The 25,807-nt window shown below is 27.4% G+C and overlaps 1 protein-coding gene across 5 annotated transcripts in view; it reads left to right on the top strand.

Moving 5' to 3' along the window:
• The first annotated feature begins 24,770 nt into the window (after positions 1-24,770).
• Positions 24,771-25,807, top strand: part of LOC132949494 (tachykinin-like peptides receptor 86C) — a 145,355-nt gene continuing 144,318 nt past the window's right edge. For all 5 annotated transcript variants that reach the window (XM_061020416.1, XM_061020415.1, XM_061020418.1 and 2 more), the window contains exon 1: positions 24,771-24,910. The gene's annotated coding sequence lies outside the window, so the exon portion shown is untranslated. The remainder of the gene's footprint in view (positions 24,911-25,807) is intronic.

The raw sequence follows: 25,807 nt of genomic DNA, 5'->3' as shown, positions 1-25,807 counted from the left end.
TTGATTATGATTACAAAATTTTTTTTTACACAAAACATAATAATTATTTATCCAACAAATTCGATTAAAGACTTAATTTTACTTTTTTTATTAAAATAGATAAGTACCTACCTCCGTTTGATTAGTTAATTTTTGTATACATTGAACTCATTTTGCTCTTATATATATTTCAAATTACAACATGGCTATAGTGAGTTCTCTTCAAATTGTTTAAATCGGTGGAAAAATGACATAGTTTGTTCATCTGATTGTTATTATCGTGAAAATATGATATTGTATGAGTCATCGCGTCACTAAGTATAGGTAAAAAATATAAATAATATTCACTAGAAAATATTTGATCTACTTAAAAGTTAAAGGACTTGTGGTTGCTATATTACGTTTTCAGTAACACTATTTTTATGAAAACATGGTGAAAAAACTAAAAATAAAAACTATTACCGTTGAATAGATACAACAAAGTATAGGTACCTATTACTAAAAAAGTTGAATTAAAGATTGTATAATAAAAGTGACCATGATAATATAACCATGGTTATTACCTAATTATCTATGATAATTGACAAACTATATTAATGATTTCATTTTAAAAGCATAATATATGATTAACGCGTGTTTATAAATTATTTAATATAAATTATAAAATTATAGGTTTATATTTGCGTATTTAATTATATTCGCTGACCCAAACAATAATAAAAAACATGTCATAGAAAATAAAATATGAGTTTTTGTTCAGATAAAACATTTATAACTTACCAGGTCTGCTGTGTTATGAATCTGTTTTTATAACTGAAGACAGTATAATATTTACTCTAGTCCATGTCCAATGACAGAAGTGCCACCATGAAAAAAAAATTGATTCGTAAAAATTGGTATGTATAATTGGAAAAAATATGTATAGATCAATAACTGGAAGCCAAATGGCCTCTAACCACTCACGAATGCGTTTTTGCTCGTGTATATTATCGTACATCAAACGAGTAAAAATAAAACAGATACTCTTTTTTTAAAATAAAAACAATTGTTCATACATTCTTGACTGGATGATCAAAGGCTCCTTCCGATAAACCGTTGTTTAAAATCGCTCCAAGGTGAGTGCATGGCAACTATGTTCAGAATATGCCAAAGCAGTGTTCGATAAATAAACGATTCAGATTTTTGTACCAACAAAAAATTTTGCATTTAACGACTACGAGATCTAGTGCACTAGAGAAAATTCAAATCATTATTATGTTCAACTATAATGTTAGTTATTAACAAAAATGGTTAAGTACGCGTAGATAATATTATATTGTTCAGATAATATACTGATACAAATATCAAATTAATTTTAATCATAATAATAATTTCTCATTGAAATATCATTATGTTTTATAGTTAATCAACTATAGTTTAAGCTATGATACTCAAAAGAAAATGAAATTGAAACATTTTTCGAACATATTCAACAGTATATAGAAATACATTTTTTCTAAAATTATTTGTATTATATTATATTATTATTATTATTATTTTTCGAATACAATGGCTGTAAATTAAAACCTATATCACCTCTCTTAAGGTCACGTAATGATTGCAAAGAAGCGAAAATTAGACTATTGACCACCTACATTGAACCAAACAACTATAATATAACAACTGCCCGGATTAAAATATTATAAACACCACCCGTCAATAATGACCTTTAATCAGAAATTACATTTATATTATCTATAGTGTACTAAATTAGCCGCTTGAAATTCGATTGATATCGTTTATTATAAGAACTATAATATTACATTATGCTCCGTGAATAATAACTGCAATTTTCGCAACGTCAAGAATTCACCGGGTCATAAAAAATTAAATCAGCTCGTTAGTCTCAAGTCACAGACTTAAGAGGACGATTTTGCATCGAAATCGTCATCACTTATAGTTTATAACGAATTTGATTAAAAACACAATTTTTTTAATACAGTTCTTAATGAATTTTTGAATAATTTATTGTTTACTAAGTATATGGCATCCACTGTTTAATGATCGACCTTTTTTATGGATTAATTACGAGTCTAGATTTATGATTGTTTTATGTACATTAGCGTGTAAATTATTGCTCGATGGCAATCGAACTGTCTCGTAAATGTAAATACAATATCAGAGTTTTTATAACATTACGAGTTTCAATTCACATCTCGTCCGATTCCTCGTACATTGTATTAATTAATTTAACACGAATGTAATAATTAATTTACATTCGTGTTATGTAATAGTGTTAACAAAAGGTCATAAAATACTGTTATTCAAATAATTTGCTATTAAAATTAATTTTAACATGATAATTAAACATAGCACGAGCATATAGTATAAAGAAAAAGTAGGATCAGCGCATTTCGGTGGTGGATGGTCCATCGTCTCTTCGGGCCTCAGACAGGATAGTGTAATTTTACTGTATTCGATTTGAATGCAATGATTGCATTCGATAAAAAATGATTCTGAGCGGACGAGGAAATCTTTTTTATTTAATTTTATTCGTTTCTATGGTGATAAACAAAGCGTTTTAAGAACAGCTTAAGAACGATTTATATAAATAGGTAATTCATATAATTATAATTTATAATTAGGAAATATCATAAAAATGAAAAAAAAAAGAAAAGAAAAGAAAAAGCTCATAAGTCGTTCAAATGTTTTGAAAATTTTACCATGTCTAGGTATGAATCATATAAGTAAACAACCCAAATTTCAAGAGTTTTTACAAATGTTTTTAACCGAAGTACAATAAAAAAACTCCCAAAATTTAAATGTCTATAAATAGCTCTAAAATGGCTAAATTTTTCAGAACTTTAAACCGTAAGGAACAAAATTCAAAATACAACAAAAAATATCTCGTGTAATTTTTCATTTGAAGCAATATTTCTGGTAGAAAACGTCGTCCGTAATTATTTATTATTATAAAATAGTGAAATCGTACGATTTTTCTCCTTTAAACGCTTTTATTTCGAGTAGCTTTTCGAAAATCGAAAAATAACCTCTTTAAAGTACCAGCTCAAGAACATTACCTTTCAGAAAAGATGCTATAATTGATACTTTTGAGCAAGTTTAGAGGGAGAAAAAGTGTTTACAGAATAAAAAAGAAAAAGAAATAAACATCATTGTAAAACCATTACATTCCTCGCTCCGCTCAGAATCTAAAAATGAAGCAGTATAGGTATGTCTGAAAATCTTCTTTATATTATAATAATATAATATTATTATGTTTCCGCGAGTACACAAAAAAGAGACATAATAACATACTGCAGGTATTATACTAAAAGCTGACACAATATAATAGTTTTACTTCCCAACAACGTACGACAAAATGTAACTGAAATGTTACTCATTCTTGGTACAGTTTAAAAAAAAATTAAATCGAATACCTCCATTTTTCGTGTCTACATGTTCGTAAAATATTGATTCGAGGATGTGTGAATTCGCGAAAATCGTGTCGCAAAAAACATTCCGTACTTGTAAAACTCAGCTGTCTACCCAACACAAGTCCATAGTGTTTCTATTGATTTATTTTTCTATAAAATAAATCGTAGCAGTATTGCAGTGACACCAACAATTATTATTGTATAAACAGAAAAAAAATTATTAAAAAAAAATTATAGCTATCAAAAGATCGGGTATGAGAATTAACGAAAACCATCTCGTACGAAAAAAAAACGTTTCTGATTAGGTGTGCTCAACTATCGTCGAGCGGCAACATAAACTCTGAACTCGAATGGAATTTCTTTCGATGTGATTCAAAATTTCAATACGGTGGAAAAAAATACTACTAGGGTACCTAAATTATAAGTATTATAATATATTTTATAATACCTATTAAAATATAAGAAATAATTCTAGTCATCGGATCCGCAAAGTTCTCCCTTGCAGAGTTAAACGATGACATATAGCTGTTCGAAAGAAATACACAACTATAATAATATTATACACTGAGCTGCGACCATAATATAATATGCACTGACGTAACTTCGTAAAACATTCGCTCTGACCAAAAAAAAACCGATTTCCGCCTGTAATAATATTATTGTTACGACGTCGTATCAGTACAGATTTTTTTCGAACAGAATGAGCTTTTTTTTTATGTTGCTCAAGTACGTATTGAAAATCGCTCGTGCGGAATATGCACGCTGATTTTATGTCGTTGCCGTCGAAACACGGTCGTGGTATATAGATCGGCGGACGAACACGTCGCGTTGTTCGACGATCGGTATTCGGCGGCAGACGCACTTACACCGGCGAGGACCGAAAAGAGCGTGTGTGGACTCACGTGCGTAATGGACGCACGTCGTACCCGTAAAAACCATCGGACGTGTAATATGTGTGAAATAAAAAAATAACAATAATAACGTTAATAAAAAACGAATACAGTACACAGACGGTATACAGCGTCTAACTTGCGATACGACTCGATGTTTCATTGTGTTGTTGTGTGTATTATATACAAAGCTCGTATGGTGACGGCCGCGGAGACGACTACGACAGCAGCGTGTTACGGGCAAATATATATATGTGTGTGTGTACAATAATGGCGTATATAATGGATGCTGCCGAGTGCAGCGATTTGTCGACAAAGGTGTTACAATAATATTCTATTCCAAGACGGTGGAATATAATGCATGTATATGTACTCAGACGACAAAGAGAGAGAGAGAGAGAGAGGGGTAGTGGACCAAAAAACGACGGTTACAATAATATTATTCTACCTATATAATATTATTATAATAGTGTGTATTATAATGATATGTAGGTACAAGCTTGCATAATATTATGTTATTGCGATGATATTTTGATTGGAGTTTGGCTGTCTCGTAGCTGTTGACAATAATTCAGGAACCATATAATATTATATATTTTGGTTTTCGACAGTTTATTACTTAACGACTAGCCCCGACGATGCACGGACGTGGTTCAGTTGCAACGTACTTTTACGATGTTTCGTATTATTATAAATTATAATTAATAGTTAGGTAATAATATCAACAGATACTTGTTACTGTATACGTTTTAGTAAAACACTTTTGTTGTTTACCAATTTGTTATGCATTTTAAAATTTAAATTATTGTTTTGTCATTAAAAAAAATAGACTATAAGAACTTATAAAAAATCGTTTCATTCTCATTTACCTAAAAATGCTTTCAGTTATTTAATATAATATATTATTGTTATAATATGACTATAACCAATATAGGTACTATAATATTCTAATATTCGTCTTGAGTCTTACTCATTTATATCTTACACATTTAATGACATTTGAATAAAATATCATTTTTTAACACACCTCAAAAATTAACACTAGTGTAGCTAAATTGCCTATTTAAAGCGCCGTGCGATTATAATTTTACTATTAAAATAAAAAATAAACTCAAAAAATGCCATAATAATAATAATAATAATAATAATTATTATTATTATTATATTAGATAATAGACATAATGACGAAAAATTGAAAAATCATGTGTTAAGAGGACGTAACACTGGTATTTGTTGTCGTCTTATAAGTGCGTAACATGGCAAATTTACGCTCAACAGAACACGTGTAGCATCGTAAGTTTAAAAATTAGAGTGAATTGTCCAATTATGAAACTTGATGGTAATAATATTATCTGTGTTTGTATGTAGGTTTTTTACGATAATTCAATTTTTTAGCAAGTTATGCGTATATAATATACCGTAAATTAAAAATGCTCATAACTCACTTAAAAACTGCTAGTGTTACGTCCTTTTAACTTGAATTGAATAAACCTAAGCAAATTGTCTGATACCTATGCATTTTGTTATATTCGGACACCAAGATCACCATACTATGTATTAATAAATTCTCAACAAAAATCATGTCATAACATGTGGTTGTATAAACTATAAAATATGTACAACTCAATTAAAAAACATCATGTTTGCACTTATACCTACTAAAATGTATTTTTTAAGTGTATTTACCAAATAACCTAAGTTTAAATGAAGTAAGCGATTTTTTTTTTAAAACAAGGTGGGAAAGTTGGTAAGTAAAAATTAACGCTGTGCAGTAGATACAGTAGGTTTTGTATGGGTCACTGTTATGGATAATAATAGTGTGTAAAATGTGTATTCAATGACATAATATCATCGTATTCGGAAAACGATTCTGAGCGAAGACAGCTTGTTGGCCAATATAAATAAGTATAATATTATATCACATTAGTCAGTCTAGGATATTTGATACTATAAAATTAATATTGTCATTAGCAATTTAATTCACTATTAGTATTATTTAGTAGGTTAATTTAATTTTTGCCAATAACATTGCAAATACTGTTACGCCATATTGTATGTATCCGTGCATTTAATTTTGAATAAAATATAAAGCATAATAAACGACTTTTTTCAGTATTAACTATGATTTTTTTTTTAACTAATATAATAATAATATAAAGTTAATTAAAAATTAAATTTCTGAACATCTATTCCATGAATGATTTAATAAAACAAAGAACAATAATTGTTCTATCCACAGATGGTAAACATTTTAATTAAAAAAAAAAAAAAATTGGTCGTTAATTAATGGAGTATGAATTTAATTTTTAAAATATTTTAATTTTCGAAAGTTAACTTGCCTCCACTGTAGTTTTTGTTTCAAAGAATTGTTCATAGCGAGTCTGACTGGATTATTATTTTTTTTCATAATATTTTACGCCCAAACGCAACAATGAATATTGCTGACTTGTTTTTTAGCTCCATAACAGAATACGCCCCATTTATTACACTGTATAAGATTAAAATATGTACCTATATTATTTTATCAAGTTTTCAACATCTAGGGGACAAGAAATATTATACTATTGGATTTCAATTCTCAATAATGTGGTTTCAAAATGTATCGCAGTGGGTATAAATGTATATTATGTATCGGTACATATTATAATATATTATATTGTGTACATTATAAGCGATTTCAGAATATGTAAAAAAATATTATAATAACATCAAAAATTAATTAAATTATATAGTTAGTATTTTTTTTTTATGTCTACTTATTATGAGAAAAAAAATAGGTACCTTCGTATTCATCTCCTAATCATACTACCTATAGTATAATACTATACTATGTATATAATATATATAATACAAAATACAAATGATTAATATTACGTTTCTTTTCAGGTATATGACAGGTTACTAACCCAAGCGTATACATTTATATACAATTTATATGTACGAATGAAACGACAACTCTTAACTGATATAATACAATAAATAAAAAAAACTTTTGTAACATTTTTAGCTCTCCACAATGTATAAATATATAATATATAAAACACACATGACATTATATCGTAAAAAAATTTGTTTCCTTGTCCCATTCAGAAACAAAAGATCGTATCTACCTGTTTGTTTTAATATTAAAGTTAAAGCAATAACAGTTAGGTATAATAAATTAATCAGCAGATTTATAATAATACTATAATAAGCTAAAAATGTGTATAATGTAAAATAAATATTTTAATAACCTATATACATATTAGGGGAGATCGGAGACAGTTGTCACACGGGTTAGTAGGTATAGTCACAATGTTAATAACTCTGAAACTAGATTTTCGTTATATTATCTATTGTACACGTACAACTGTTACAATGAAAATAATCATCTTTATCTCGGCTATGGGCAGATTGTAATCGTATAGCGAATAAATTTTAAGACGAAAAATGTGAACTTTAAGTCTGTGAGTAATTTTTTTCCGTAAATACATTTAATATCTGACAATATTAATAAATGACCTAACCTACTATCATAGGCGAAGTTGTAATTGTGAGCTCGACACATAACTAATACTAGTGTATTACGTCGTCTGTATTGATTAAGAGTGATAAAGGTCATAAAGTTAATTTGTTGACAAATATTAGCTTGGAGTCTGTTGTCATATGCGTTTAAAAGGTTCATACTAAACATGTTTAAATTAACTGTTACATTTTATTACCTTGTTGTTTTTAGATTTAGAATAGATAGATGAATGTGTTGATTTCACAATGATGGGTATTTATTTATTTTATCTATCTGCAATCACATTTTGCCTTTTGGAGCAGTAAAAATGCTTTGATTTTCTGCTTTATCATATTTTCTAGAAATAAAGTGAATCTAGTTAGTATTTGGCGTGGGAGGAGGGAGGGCAGATTCAAAGGCAGATAAAAAAAATTAAAAATCCTTAGTCACAGTTTTTATTTATAAGCATTTAAAGTTCAAATTTTGACAAAATATGGAAAAATCACGAAAATTAGCAAATTATTTTGAGTTGAGAATTCATAAAAATTTTTATTTTTAAATCTAAGATTTGAAAATGTAATATAAGATTACTCATAAGTTTGTCTACCTTTATCAAAAAAAAAATGTCTACAAGAAACTTAAATTAAATTTTTATGAGCGTCTGAAATTTATATTTTTACAACATTTGATATTCACTCGATTTCTCATGTAACAATTTTCTTATTTTATTGTAATTAAAAAACGAACGACTTTAGATACTTTAAAATTTCAGAGCGACATCCACTTACCCACCTTTTTTTAGTTTATTCTCAAAATGTTGTTTTGAATAATGTGACAAAAAGCACTTGAAAAAAAAAGAAATATTGAAAACTATGACAACTGGCCCCGGTCTCCTCTTATTCTATAGACCAGCAATAAATATTTACATTGTATATAAAACCTATCATTACTACAGTAGAGGGCTTAAATATGTTTTGTACCATTTTGATCGATAAGTTCGATGGGGTTAGATGAGCATAAAATATATACATAAATGACTGTGTACCGTATACCTACGTCATAATCTAACTATAATAATTTCAAATATTTAAATATGACCTTTTAATAATAATACAAATTCTCTGGCATTGCAAATAGCATTCGTTTTTATAAATATATTATTTATCAGACTAATAAATTAATTTAAACAAAAAAAACTTATGTTGAACAATTATTTATATTAACCAAGAACACAATTTTAAATGTCAACTTGTGACTCGAGTATTTTAAATCTGATCTAAAGCTGATTAAAATAATATACCTATAAGTATATAACATACCAAAAACTTAGAGTCACGATATTATTACATTATTAATTAATAATATTCCGTTGTTTGATTATTTTAAATGTCTAAACTCTATGTTTAATGCACCTATACCTGTATAACATAAATATGGTTATATCTGAATTTAATTATGGGTACTAAACGTATTTCCGTGAACATGTACTTATTTAATATAATACTTAAGTAGACATGGTTATTAGTTATTACCTATACATATATATACGTATACATGTATACAGATGATGAAATAGTGTTAAATTATATAAATCATACAAAAACATAATAAACAAATGCTTTGAATACTGTTCTAAGTATTATAATAGTACTACTAAATTAATATTCACATATTTTTGTAAGTATCATATATTTATATGTAGTAATTTTAATTTTAATTTCGTTGAAATTTTCATTTTATCATTTGTTTTATATTTTATGAAGGTGTATAGGTAGTTCATCGAATTTACAAAAACAATGTTAATAATGGCTGGTACAAATTTTTAAAGAATTGTACACTATAAAATTAATGTTTATCATATTTAATTTCATTCAAATTTCAAACATATTTGATGCATTCCAGTAAATGTTAAAAGAATTAATGACATATTTGTACTTTCATAGGTGGAATTTTTGACCGGATAAAAAAGTAATGAGAATTTACTTACCTGGAAAAATAATCTAAAATATGTGTAGTTCCATTGGAATTTCAAAATGTTACCTTGCACATTTATCTCAGTAAAAATATCTTTAGGAATCTTTACCAATGAAAGTAAGGCCTATTCAGGAGCTTAAAAATCCTAAAACATAAGTAATAGACTACTATAAGGTTCGATGACATGTACACCCAGTAAAATTATATAAATTGTGTATGTATTAACTATTAACTATCTAAGTTTGATCCTATATATTGTTTTAATTTCTTAAGTAAAGTAAGTAGGAAAAAATCAATTTAAACTCAAAAATATGAATTTAATGTAAAAAGTTTGTCTTTTTTTGTCTAAAATATTGCAACACTCGCAAAAGCCATGCAATAAATACAACGCTGAAAAACACAGAATTAAACCATTACATAATATACGCGTCAGACAAAACAAAAAATGTACACAATTCAAGTCACTAAATATTAACATTAGAAAAAATCAAAAATTATGTATTGCTCTGTTAAGCCGATTAAATTAATAATCTTTTTTTTCTTGTAAACTTTGTAAAAAACCATTAGTTTGGAGAAAAAAAATTGAAATCTTAGTAGGAATTAATTAAATATTTTTTCAAGAATACATTTAATATTTTAAATATTCAAAACGAAGAAAAATCGGCAATTCCTTTTAATAATAACATCATTGAGTATAAAATTGTACAATGTGAACTCTATGGTTATATTTCTATGGTTTGTAATTTATAATGCTTTTTAATTAACAAAAACCTTATATAAAGATGGAAGATAAAAGCAATTTAGAACCATCGTAATTCTTGAGAATTATAAGGGACGCAACTTCAAGTAGTTGAAAACATATCAATGCAATTCGATCTTTATATTTTTATTTAAGTAATTTTGCTATAATTATTTTACAGAGAAAATAAATTAAATAACATATACATAAGTTATACATATTATATAATATTAAACATGTATGTTTTATAGATTTGTACTACCTACATCCTACATATTATAGTTAAATGAAATTATTACTATATTTATTATACCATCCTATACCTATACAACGATCAGTAATAAATACTCTATTTTTTTTTTTTTTTTTTTTTATTGAACTTAAGCCCGGCGACTATGGCCATTAGCTGTTGTAGGGGTTATGAACTGTGGTAGGGGTAAGGTTGGTACAGTAGGTTGATTTTACGATTGTCTTAACGATTGTTACGGTAGGTAGTAAACACGTGTATGTGTGGCAAGGTTTTAAACTACTACGAACCCGGGTGGTCACCCATCCGGGAGCTAGTAGCTGTGGCCGTTAATGACTCCCAGTCGCATTACACGACTGGTAGTAGCCAACGCGCCACGCCAAGCCACAAATACTCTATTTAAAAATATTTAAGATGAAACAATATTAATTATTGGTAGATAAAGATACATTTTTCATTAAATAATAAAGTTAATTCTATTGAATTTAATAGGTAGTTAAAATGATTTGCAACTCTTCTAAGTGATATCGAATAAGTTATTTTTTTAGTAAGCCATCGGCTTTTAAATTAATAATTAATAAATAACCATGCTTCCTAATAACTTAAAATGTACGTGTAAACTAAGGATAATAATAAAAATAAATATTATAAGATAATATTAATTAAGTTGTTATTTTACGTTTAAAGAACAAAAAACATGTATTTATTGACTGGTTAAGTTGTGACGTCTAGCGTTGTATTGTCCCAAAATTAAAATACGAGCAGATATATTATATATAGTTCATAAGCTATATGAAATAATATTATAAAAATAGTATTAAAATTAGTAAATATAGATCACAAAATTTGGAATACCTACCGGCAATTCATTATAATACTTAAATAATAAAAAGTAATAATAAGTATTGTATGGAATGGATATGCATTGTATAATAATGAACGTTAGTGTTAGAGTTATAATCAAAAAAAAAATGTTAAAACATTTGAATGCTCCTTAAAATGTCACCTTAAAACCTACTGATGCACTACTGTACTAGTGACAACTACTAATAGAGTGTTATTTTTACAAGTCATAAAGTCTTAATCATCTTAAGTCATTTTTCCTAGGATATGTAGGGAAAATATTGAATATTTTACAATTTAATAAATATAGAATTGAAATAAATATTATTTTGATTACAAATTAACATTTACCATATTTGAAAATTAGACAGTGCTATAAATTATAATAATAAAATAAAATAAACTTGCTCACATACAATAACAGGTAATACATTTTTATAAATCGTATGTGTATTATTAAAGATATAATTTTATTTATGTTGATAATCAAGAGAAAAAAAATTTAGTTGTAAATTGGTAATCGAAATCAACTATTTGAAAACAAGCATCTCATTGTAGGAAGCCGGATGAATTATCAGTATCCAACCCATTAGTAAACACGTCACACGAATCAGGGAACTTGGACGATTTAAATGAATATAAAGATTACCAACTGTCTAGGAAGAGAGATTACGAAGGACGCTAGCAGATAGTGACCAAGAGAAATACAGAGTTATAACTTTAGGGTTAACCATCACTATATCCACGTTACGTTAAAGTGTGGTGAGAACCCATCTCTGCTCGATGATTCAAAGAAAGCTATTGTGTGGCAAACTGGGTGGGTGTGACGATACATAGTAATGTGTAAATGCATTCAATACCTACGTGTTTCAAGGGCAGCTGTTCTTTCCAGAATCACGTGACGTTAAAAATAATGTATACCGACTACCGATTACTATAGATTTCCAGAATTTCCTATAGCTACCTATTTGTTCTAGTTAAAAACTGAATGTGCCATTGCAAAATATTCTGATTTTCAAACCAAAATGTAATATCATGTGAAACCTTCTAAATTAATATTATTATTAATAGTAGGATATTAATTCATGTCAATATGCGAATTGTATGGTATCATTCACTCTTTACAACATTTTATCAATTAAATAGTTTTATTGAAACTTTAATAATTACTGTACAGTTTAATATTATGTCTTTTTATAAACACATTAAATGATCACAATTAAAATGTCTATAACAGGCTTTCGCCGCTAACTACGATGTTTTCTATTTCAAAACCTGGTATTCAGTAACAGTTTTTTACTTTTGTATCATTTTACTATTTTAGAATATAAAACCATAATACAAATTGTTAATCAGTTTTACCTACTTATAAAAAAATTAATAAGTGGCCCTTCCTATAAATCAAACTTAACATTACGCTCATGGATCTAAGATTAAAAACTGTATAATATGGAAAAGCCAAACAAATGCTTATATTAAAGATTCCATAATCCATAATCCTCTACCTTCTTATTCAAATCCACTAATCCAAAATTTATACGACCCTTTATTGATTTTTGATAATCCTCGTAAACGCCTGATGCGTAAATGGAGGTGAGATCTCATACAATATAATGATTAACTAACATACTTATAGAAAGTGTCATCAATGGGTTTTTTCATCACATTTATGCCTATTAGTCTTTTTTTTATTTACTCGTCACTGATGTATCACTAAAAAACAATTTTTTTTTTAAATAAAAATTTCAAAAGAATAAAAATTGTATACAAAAGAGTATCTAGGTCTCTATAAATATTGTGCATATGAAATTAAATTTTATAATGTGTAGTTTTTCTTATATTTAAGTGTATTAGGCAACGTGTGTGGTACTAAAAAAAATTATAATATTTAGTATTGTATTTTTCGATAAGTTACATTGTAAGACCGTATGGTATATGTAATTGTAACGGTTACAAGGTATACATTTATGATGAGTTATTTAAAATGTGATAAAGCCGAAGTACCTAGTACCTACCTATAATTGTTTCATGCAAAATTAAAATGAACGAATATATTTTTTAAAATACAAATTACTTAATAATTGAGAATATTTAATAGTCATATGAAAACATTATATTATGAGTATATATTATTATATTATTGGTTGTTGAGTATTTCAATTAAGACTTTTGACTATAACGTTTGACAGCCGTATTTGGGCAATGAGATATGAGGCAAAACATAGAATTTTAAAAATTTGTGCTAGGTCGTCATTCAACAGACGAAATCTTTGTTTAACTTTGGCAATTAAACACCGATTACAACTTAATGAAACATTTTATAAGGGTCGATTATGTCCTACCATTAATGTAGGTCCTCGTAAAATAATTAGTTCAATGAAAGTAAAAAAATTATTAATGAACTCAATCTTAATTCCAAAGAAACATTATTATTTCCTGTTACTTGGGCTACTGTTAAAGGTACATGGTACAAAATCAATAGCATACTACCTCAAGATATTATTGAAGATGATAATAATTTCAAATTTATTTCTGTTAAAAATATATATATTTACAGTTCTGATAAAATCATTTTTGAATTTATTCCGTTAATTACTTTATGCCTTAATGAACATGTCTGTGCCTACGAAGTAGAATTCGATGAATTTGTAGATAGTTATAATTTTATTTTCCAAAATTCTATAATTTCCCCTATACCGAATCATATAAATATCACTGCAGATGGAACTAAGTATATAACTATAAGGAGTTCTTTGTAATGTATTGTGAACAAAATTGTAAAAATAATAACTTATAATTTCCTGTATACAAGTAAAAAGAACATTTTTAATTATCCTATTATTTTATAATGTACATATGTTTATAATTTGTTTTAAGTATAATAGTATAATTTAATTTAGTGTAAATATATAATTATATTGTATTGTATATTTGTATATATATTAAGTATAATATTATATATCATCTAAATATAATATAGCACGTGTGCAAATTATCCAGTAATGATTGTTATTTTCCCATCATTTTCCTAATACAAGGTTGATTAATATTAATATTTCAACAGTCAGTGAAAACAGGGGCGGCTCCAGGGAGGCCCTAGGGTCGTAGCCCCTCCGAAGTTTGTATTTCTAAAAAAATGTACGTATAATATTACAATATAATTTGTGTAAGAAACAATTAAATTTGATTTTTATTGCATATTAATAATTGTTCCCTTAACCAGCAATTAAGTATATCCAACATAACCATTTTATTATCATTACAAAATGATTTGCTGCTCGCATAGTTATATATTGTTCCTTCAACAATAGTATAAGACATAAATTAGTTGTTCCTACAGAAAATATTTTGCCGCTAATATTTGGTTTTATGTGTTTTGTAAGTTGAACAAGAATGTATGTGTTTCTGTTACATTATTTCTGTAAGCATCACCAGATCAAGTTTAGTAATAAACACAATTGTTATTGTAAAAACAACTAATAACATCCAACCAAAATTGATTGGTGTTCTTAACTGAAATTACTGCTATCCGTGAGCCAACTGCTTTTCATTGTTGTGATTACCATAATTTGGTTATTAGAAATAATTTTTTTTTTTCAGTGGGTTATCATAGTAATACAGTGTACTCTAGCTTATCCGCGAAATAGTGTGGCTTGATATCCACTGATAAATGAATTCCGCGGATAATCCGCTAAATTCAAATTGAAACGAAAATTCAATAACTACATTTTTTTTAAATTATAACAATGTAAATTTGTTCATGTTACATGTCTAGTATTTAAGGAAAAATGATACCACTTTTATTTTTATTTTTTTGGGTTAACCGATAACCCGATAACGCGTTAGTTGAATTTGATCATGTACATGTTCGTTTTGCAGAAGACCGAGGATAATCGAGAGTACACTGTGTTTTAACAATATAATTTGATATTTCCTAATGCTGATTAGTTATTAGGTACTGATTACCAATGTAAGTAACAAATTGACATTTCATAACTCAATACCACAGTTAATAGTCACCGATGAAAATCAATTATGATGTGCAATCATTATAATTTATGACCCGTTTCAAAATAATTTGATCAAACGGGTACAGTTAAACTTTCATATTATTACGAAGTCTCGTGGGTAGTTCAAAAACGTAGTATTGAGAAATTCATTAATTAAAATGAAATAAATTTGGTTCTAATTTGGTTTGGTTCACAAAAATATTTCGTTAAACAGAAAACTTTATTAAATGGAAGTTCGTATAATTATATGGATGTTTCACTGTATAGTATTATAGGTACTATTATAGTATTATATATCGTTATCATGCTGAAGTCCGAATTAAAACGATTTTTAAGTTCATCACACATGGCTGTATTGTCTATTTGTGCGAACAACTCAATTGTTTCGGCGATTAAAACCAATATACACTATGGCCCGTGCATTAGAAGTTCCCATTAACAGTTTGCAGTCTCTCGAGGTTAATGTAAATTTATCAACATGCATTATTTACCGACTACGACGCATATATTATTATAGACAACCTTTTAGCGACTGTTTATAGTTGTACACAACTTGCTTAAAGTGTTGTACCTCTGCTTGTATCCATAGTACCTGCAGCGCCGTCATTCAGTGCCACATTAATATCTGAAAAATGTATCACAAAAATAAACACAAAGTTTTGATTCGACAACAGTGAATACATCGATTTTATGACTACAAAGTTATAGATCATATTTGTATTTTTATGAATTATTATTAAAACGTAATGTTAGACATATTATGTAGTTACTATTGATTCTTAAGCACTGATAATGATCAAATTGGCGTTATTGTAGATTTTAACTAAATTCTGACGTATACCAATTTCAATAAACTAAGGCAAAACATTAAGTTTCAATTATTTAAATTATAGTACAAAATGTTTCTTATCGTACATAATATGAATGTATAAATGTATTTTGTATAATATGCAACTCAACACATAAAATGAAGTACAAACACATTTTGTTTGAGAACGAAAATACAAATAGACCGGAAAATTACCCATTAAATTTGGTCAATTAACGTTGTTAATGTGGTATGCTTTGTTATTGCTAACCGAAATCATCATAATATGTGTCATTATAATTATTATAATATTATTTGCATACTATACTATAATAGTTATTGCACCGCGTTGGATGTCGTTGAAATCCGTGCTCAAGGTAGTCATTAAAATTATATATTTAATTATTTAAACATAATATTTATATTGTTAAAACCATACAGCAACATGTACCCCTCCCCATGTCGTTTAATACGTTATTGGGTTAAGGGTTTATACGTGTCAATGAAACGAAGTATTCGCCAATTTTGCTATATTCCTCGGATTACCCACTTGTTAACTCAACCACTAGCATCACTTTATTCTATAATAACAATGTTTCTCGTTAAGCATAAAAGTGACTAATTACTGGCTCCTATTAATTATACGAGGCGCTATTAACGTTCCCAAAGCAAAGTGTTTCGTAAAATATTATGTCAGTATAGGTACACTTACCCTTCTCAAATAAATCCGAATATCTAGGTTATCGTGTACACTCAATCATTTCACTTCGGGACGTACCTACGCCACCCCATTTAACTAACAGGATTATTATTTTCCTTTAGTTGATTTCCAAAAGGTCTATTGTGTTAGTCTCACCTTGATTTAATTTCGAAAATAATTCATCTTTTCCATTTGTATAGGCATTATAACAAACGAACACGCCGTTTCTTGAAAATGAATAGTCGACATAATAATCAAAAGCAATGATCATAACAAATGATCATTTTTTCATGTTTTTACCTTAGAACAATACATAACCCGTCCGAGTTTCTCGTGAATTCACGTCACGATTTCCCTAAAATTAATTACTGTGGGCCATGTGAACTTATAAATAATACCACAATACTTGGATTATATTTTAATCTCATTCGTAGACAATCTATAGGAGTGGTTCTCAAAATATGGTAAGCCAGTGGTACGGTGATACGCAGAAAGGCTCAACATATTGTCTGTACGTGGAAGGCCGTTAGGACGCACAGAATAAATTAATATTTTACTAATTTGTGTAACTGACCTAATATTTATTTTATGTTTTGTGCAAGTAGGTACTAAATATTATTATACTATAAAATGTAGGTATCTAAATTATCATTTTTAAACATAATTGTAAAAAAAAGTATTGAAATTTCGAAAAGTTCTATTTTTAATAATAAGTGATACCTGACCGAACCTATCTAATGCACAAGAGTGGTAGGTAAAAAAAAAAGTTTGAAAATCTCCGATCTATCAAAAAACAAATAGTTTTTAAAATTAATCAACGTAGATTATTAGGCCAGAATATTAACGAATAATATATATTTTGACGTATTCTATTTAAAATCAATGCCTTAACTAAATAATGTGGTGAAGTGATTACTAGAGGAATTATATATAATTTGAATATTTTCAAAAAAAAATCAACCTGACAACCTTAATGAAATAAAAACCACTAAATGTCAGTTTATAAGATTCTACGGTTTTAGCGGGAGAGTCTAACACGTACGGTGGCACCAGTTGAAACTTCAACTTGCAAGACGTAACAACTGACGAGTTAGTGGAATGAAACCGGCAAAATCCACTGGGCATACAAAATACATTGTAATAAGTATAATAATATGTTACAAAATAATTTTCTTCTTCGATATTAATATATTCCTCAGATCTAAATTGGCAATGTTATTGTAGGTATAAACTATCTCGTATATAAATATGATTTAAAATAAGCAATATAAAAATTATATATTATTATATAGGTATATTTTATTTATATAAAACCATCCATATTTTATCAACATAGGGATATTGGGTGCATACTACTAATATTGAATTATATATAATTATATATATATATCATATTATTATTTAACACCGACCAAAAAAATACATACAAAATTGAAACAAATAAATAGATTTTATATATTTTATTATATGTACCTACCTAATTATTTATTATTTTATTAAATTACTTATCATGTAAAAGTTAATGTTTTTTTCCACGAAAATGCTTAAATAGAATAATAACTGAAATGATTACGCTTTTACATAATAGTATTTATTTTGAAAACTTATTTTACATTAATTTAATAATTAAAAGTTATGAAAATAGGTATGATCGGGAAATAATATAACTATAGGTAGGTACTACGCATAAGTATAGCCGTATAAATATTATAAACAACGCTGTATTAATGATACTATTTTATGCATTTCAAATAAAAGCTATTGCACTATTTTCGATTATTGTAAATGTTTCATAAATGGTATGAAGGAAATTATTAAAATTGTATACATTTTAATGAATTATGCTTGATTTAAATAAACCCGAAAAACAGTGATTGTATAAATACGAATACATGAAAATATTTGAAAGCTGTGAAATTGTTGTAAAATTGTTTACAAATAAAATGTAATTAAATTGAACAAATATTTATGGAGAAAACATTTGGTTTAAAATTATGGCAGTGAATTCTGAGGTCCGACCTTTATTTCTCTAATAAATAATAATTAAGGCATTAATCTGTTGTTATATTTGGTAAAAAACTTGAAAATAGCAAAAACTGAAAAAAGAACATAGACCTGTACACCTAGTAAATTAATGGTTTTTATTTATTTAAAAATTCGATAAAGACAATACTGAATACAATTAAAACAGTTTTTAAATGAGATGTTTGACACGACATGAAAGTACGTTTTAATAAATTTAAAGTAGGTAATTTCTAATCCAATATGAAACTACAAGAATTTTCAACGCGTTTTTCTATGTTCGTTATACATTATTAACTACGAAATTGATGTGTTGAGTGGAAAATGTATAAAAATAACAAAACAATACACTAACATTTTCAAGTGCTCGCAATATACAATATAAATGTTGTTACTGTGTATGTGTGTAAACTCAAAATGCCAAAATAGATTATGACAAGACGATCCAAACTAGCATAATATGAATTACTATTGATCCTCTGAGCGTGATAATACGCAGCTATAAATATATATATAACTGTAATAGTACTTTCAACTTCTGGCACCTAATGAACTAGTTAAAAACATTCTCGCATCAGTATGAATCTTACACCCACTGAAATTGAGAAAAACTAACTCACAAAGAAAATAACAAAAGAAGCCATCTGCACAGATAATAATATAAGCATTTCAGTGATCGCGAAATTTCTAACTTAAAGGACCATTTGAGAAGTACGCCGCTCGTAGAATAGAAAACTTTAAAAACTCAAATGAAACATTGTTCATTTTAAATATAAACGAAAAACAATTAAAAAAATGAATCGTTATGTACCGTTAATTATTTGACGTAAAGTTGATATCAAAAAAATAAATAATGTTATAGTCTTCAGACCTTCAGTGGCCGTTATTTACATACAATAAATTCATTATGAATTACAATATTATTGAATATTATCATGTGACAAACATTATGTGGGCATGTAAAATATTTTATATAATTTTCTACCGTTCTAGATTTTCTGCAACACATATTCTGCGTTAAAAATATATATCTATGCAGGAAAACACTTATTGCCCAACTTAACCATAGTTTTTAGAATACGAATATAGTATTTATGTACACGTGATCATAAACATTAATGGTGGAGTGTAGATGTCGTAAAATGTAAAATATTACGAATTATAAATGTAATAATATTAATACGGTTACCTATATTTATATTTAATATTATATAGTATATAACCCAACAAACAATATAATATTAGTATATACAATTATACTATATATACTGCACACGATATTATAACGTGTCGTATAATACCTAATTTAAAATGAAAAGTTCTACGCAGTTGAACCACATTCCTTCATAACGAATTCTAAAACTGATTTGATTTATAGTATGATAACAATTTAATGACATTAATGAAACAAAATAAACTTTAAGATAAGAACACAATATAATATTATAACAAGAAAAATGTCAAGTAATGCTTCCTATGAAAATATACTCGTTGTTGTGCTCAATTTTGGCGACGCATTGACACGAAACGGGACGAACGTAACATAATAACAGTATAATGGTAAGATTTAAGGGAATCGACATTGGACAATAAATTCAATAATGGCTGGATTTTCGTGTTAACGAAAACACATAATATAAAGGAAATATTGTCGGTATTTGCTGTACGGAACAGACATTTAACTTAAAGAAGTACAAAAGTTACTACACTTTTTATAGTTATTTTTATCAGAGGTACCTGTATATTATATAATAATATCATATATATTTATTATAATTTATTATCTATCTTAAAATCGTGTCGAAATGTATCATCGTAGTATAAACTGTATACATTTCTACATTTCTACGCCATAGATTTTCGACGTCGTTGGTTGACATCAAAAGAATATTTATGTAAATACAACACATGTTTAAATTGTCAATTATACACAAAGTATAATATAATGTGCAATGAACATCGACATCAAATGGAATAAAAAGAAAACTTACACAACAGTCGCTTATCATTAAGCATATAGACAGATTTAATGTAGGTACCTATTGGTAAACCTATTACTTAATACTTATAAAGTTATAAAATATATTATACTATGTACAGTTATTATAATACCAAGATATTATTCCCTATTCGGTTGTTGTATTTACAGTTTTAAACTAAATTAAACTGGTATTATTATTTTTTTTTTTTTAAATAACATTTTTTTTTATATCTATACAATATTGTAAACAAACCAGACAATAAAAACGTGATATTAAAATTATTATATTAAAAATAATTTGTATACGTGAATTCACCAAGAATGCTCACCACCTTTTTTTCCCTTTCAAAATTAATTTATTCAAATGAATTAGTTAAACATTTTTTTTTGAAATTTGTAAATTGTTGATGTACTAAATTCAAAATTTTCACGAGTAGTTCTCAAATTGTTGTTAAAATAGTTATATGTACGTGGACAACAGTTAGGCGGAGCTATGGGTAACTAGTCAATCAAATGTTGAAATTGTTTATTATAATAATATCGTAATACTATAGGTACTATTACAACAAGTATAATACAGTAGCGGATCCAGGGCTTAATTTTAGGGGGGGTATGGAGGGGACAAAAGTACAAAAAGTACATACATTTGCTACAAAATTGGCTAAACACAGTGTAAAACAAAGGGAAACTACGGTGATTGGGGGAGGCAAATGCCCCCTTTGCTCACCCCCTGGATCCGCCACAGGTATAATAAAATAAATGGTGATTTGTCGCAGCATTTTAATATACGAAAAAAATATATTTTGGTACATATTTTGATTTAAATAAAACCTAACATTTAACGTAGATAATAATGTGTATTTTATATGTATTGATAATATCACAATTTAAATTTGCCCATTACTCGCTTGAAAATTAAAATATGTATAGTAAAATTTCCGACGCCCAAGTACAGATAATGTTCTTACATAAAAGTTTGACTATAGGTGAATTCATTGTAATATCAAAAACTGACAGCACACCATAATTAAAACTAGTGAATGAAAATTTGTTATGTCATACATTTGAAAGACGGAGACAACAAACGCATGGATACCGTAATCTTAAGTATTGTAAAAAAATCTTGATAATTTTAGAATAAGTACAGTCTTTAATAATATATTTATAAATTTTAAAAATAAGATTTTGCATAACTGCGTCGTTGAAGAAAAATATGGTAAGCGTGCTTTGTGAATCATCCTGTACCTATATATTTAAATGGTTTTATTATATAAAAACTATGAACTTAATATTTTAACTTTTCAAATATCATTTTATCGTATTTCTATTTCATGTTATCGTATTCTTTGCTATTTTTATTATTCATTGCTAATCGTTTGATTTAAGACAAGATCTAATGAACGATAAGGAATCATATTATATTTTATTTTGAAGCTATTGAGAATTTTAGAATACCACGAAAATATTGAAATCCTATAAAAATAAACGACTTGCTCTGAAGTTCTTGGTAATACCAAATACAAAAAAACAATTAAGCCATCATCTCATTTACCATCATATCACATTTTCAATAAATTTATATATGTATATAGAATATAATATTTGAAATTTCCAATAAGCTTACAAAATAATAAAATCTAATAAAAATGTTATCAAAAATAGATATAGATACTTGAGATGCGATACACAATATTTTAACAGAAAAAAAATGACTAAGTCAAAACTGTTTTTATGTATATATTTATATTTACCACATGGTATTAGTTCTATCATTCCAAATACAAGTATCTACAATACCAGGCCTACTCGTGTACAGATAATTGTATTGTTTTCCTGCTAACATCGTAATACCTTAGTCATTACTCATCAATTATAATATAAAATAAAATCTAATATATTTTGATTTAATATCATTAACAGTATTTAAATTACTAATATCATAATAATATTCAATACGCTTTACAAAAATACAGTGTTTCCTGCAAAGGAATTTCTGTAAGTAATGTTTATTTATTATGCATAAATATGCTTTATTATAGACTATAATATATTATGGTGAGTTTATATACTAAATTGTTATGCTAACCTTAATATTAATTTGGGTTGTTGGTTTGTTATTTTATAAACAAAAATACAATACTATAATAATATAATAGTATATAACCGTACGAAATAATAAGGCAATCGTAAGGCGTCGTAAAGCCATTATAATATGAAATGATAATTTCTGGTTTTGTAAATAACAATATGTATATATTTAAATAAATATTCTTCAAAGAATAATTTACATAAGTATTTTAAAGAAGGACATTTTTCATTTTATTTATTTACAAAATGTTTTCATTGTTAATGACATTTTTGCATTTTATAAAATATAGGTAAGTACTTACATTATAATATCAGTTATTAAAATGACACTATATTTACCACGTTTTTTTTTACTTTATGAAAATTATTATAAAACGTATTATATAGGTACTTAATGATAAATTATATTACTAGAGATTAAAATCGTTTACTCACTGATTGTGCTAAAAACTATAAAATAAATAAAAACGTACTCGTTCATTTGGCTATCATATTTCAAGTCGTTCTAAAATATTATATTAGGTACCTACGTATAATAATCAAGCATTCAAGCTAAAAGCTAAACCTTTTGTTCGTCAAATACTCAAATATGTATAGTAGGTATAGGTTTCATTCACACTAAGGATGTTTATAGATTTAAAATTAACATGCAGATTGGTACTCGGTGAGGAGACGTCTAGGAGACCATAACAACTCAAGGAGAACTGCCTCTCCGAGTATAATAATACTTATAAACTAATACATGAATTGAGTACGTAAAGCTATTCCTTTACACTGGAACGTAGGGACCGGCAGAAAATATATAATATTTATAATGATGATAACAATTATTTTATCAGTATACAAACATTTGAACTCTGTTCGGCTGCTGTGTGAATGGTTATTTTACAGCGTTTTTCTACCCTGTTATTCATTTTATTTATTTATAACAATTTTTCATTGTTAATGACATGTTTCCATTTTATGAAATAAACTCAAGCACTTACATTATAATATCAGTTATTAAAATGACATTATTTACCACGTTTTTTTCACTTTTTAAAAATTATTATAAAATGTATTATAATATAGGTACTTAGTGATAAATCATATTATTAGAGATTAAAATCGTTTACGCACCGATTGTGCTAAAATCTATAAAATAAATAAAAACGTACTCGTTTATTTGGCAATCATATTTTCAAGTCGTTCTAAAATATTATATTAGGTATATGCACAATAATCAAGTCAAGAGCTAAACGTTTCGTTCGTCAAATATGTCAAATAGGTTTCATTCACACATCAAGGATGTTTATGGATTTAAAATTAACACGCAGATTTCTATCGCGACGTAGGGACCGGCAGAAATTATATAATAATATTTTTAGTGATGATGACAATTATTTTACCAGTGTACAAACATTTGAACTCTGTTCGGCTGCTGCGTGAATGGTTATTTTACAGCGCTTTGCTACCCTGCGTCGTAGTACCCACGCGCGGGCACACAGGGTTTTCATGAATAGGGGTTGTGCGTAGGGGAGGGGGACAAACAAATGTGACCTTGCGCCGTAGGAAAAACCGACGGAACTCTCAAAGCCCGCGACCAGTCGTGACACGTGCTGAGCCCGGTGAGAACGATCGAGTTCGAGAACACGCTTATCGTCATCCCCGGCGACGAAACACCGACTTTATATGGATACATTTCCGTATGCGTTTTCCGGTGTTTTGTCGTTTGTTTTTTTTTTTAAAAAAGGTAAGACCAACATAGATATTATAAGAGTGTAATAATATAACAACCATCGTACCATATTAAGATAAGTCCGAAATAGATTTTTAAGTAGATAGGTAATGAATAAAGAAATACAATAAATTGTTTAATATTTTACCATAATATATATTATATGGGCTAGTTACAAAATATATTATAATCGTTTTCTTAGTTTGGTGTTTTAATTTTCGTAGATGGGATTTTAAACCTTTTAGACTAACCATCGAAAAAAAATGTGTAAAAACTGAGGTACATTTTTCGGTTCATCCATAACTGATAATTCGATACTATTAAGGGGATTCGATACCGTGATTTTCTGTTTTTGTCTAACACACGCGCGACATAGTATTTTAGACGTGGTTTTTGCCAAACATTCCAATTGATCTATTGAAGCGATAAGAATTCTGAAAACAGATTTGAATTCATCGTCAAGTCTACTTGAAATCAACTCTCCCACATTTTTGATATTATCCCCCAAATCCCAGAAAACGTCATAATATTAAAAAAGAGTATTTCAATATTTTTGTATTTCAATTTTTGGAGAAGCTAAAATCAAAAAATCAAAATTGTGGGAAAGTCAATTTCAAGTAGACTTGACGACGAATTCAAATCTGTTTTCAGAGTTCTCATCACTTCATTAGATCAATTGATATGTTTGGCAAAGAATCCGTCAAAAATCCTATGTCACGCATGTGTTAGACAAAAACAGAAAATCACGGTATGGAATCCCCTTAATAGTGTACGAATGTTACCAAGAAGCTTGTAATTTAAAATGTATATAAATAAACTAAATAATTTTCCACAGGATACATAGGATAGGATATAAATAGGAATTATATAATATTATATTTAAAACAAAATATAATAGGTATGTTAAAATTA

Source organism: Metopolophium dirhodum, chromosome 7 (assembly GCF_019925205.1).
Source record: "Metopolophium dirhodum isolate CAU chromosome 7, ASM1992520v1, whole genome shotgun sequence".
Classification (NCBI taxonomy): domain Eukaryota; kingdom Metazoa; phylum Arthropoda; class Insecta; order Hemiptera; family Aphididae; genus Metopolophium; species Metopolophium dirhodum.
Note: the sequence above shows the minus strand (reverse complement) of the source record. Positions and strands in the feature narration are given on the sequence as shown.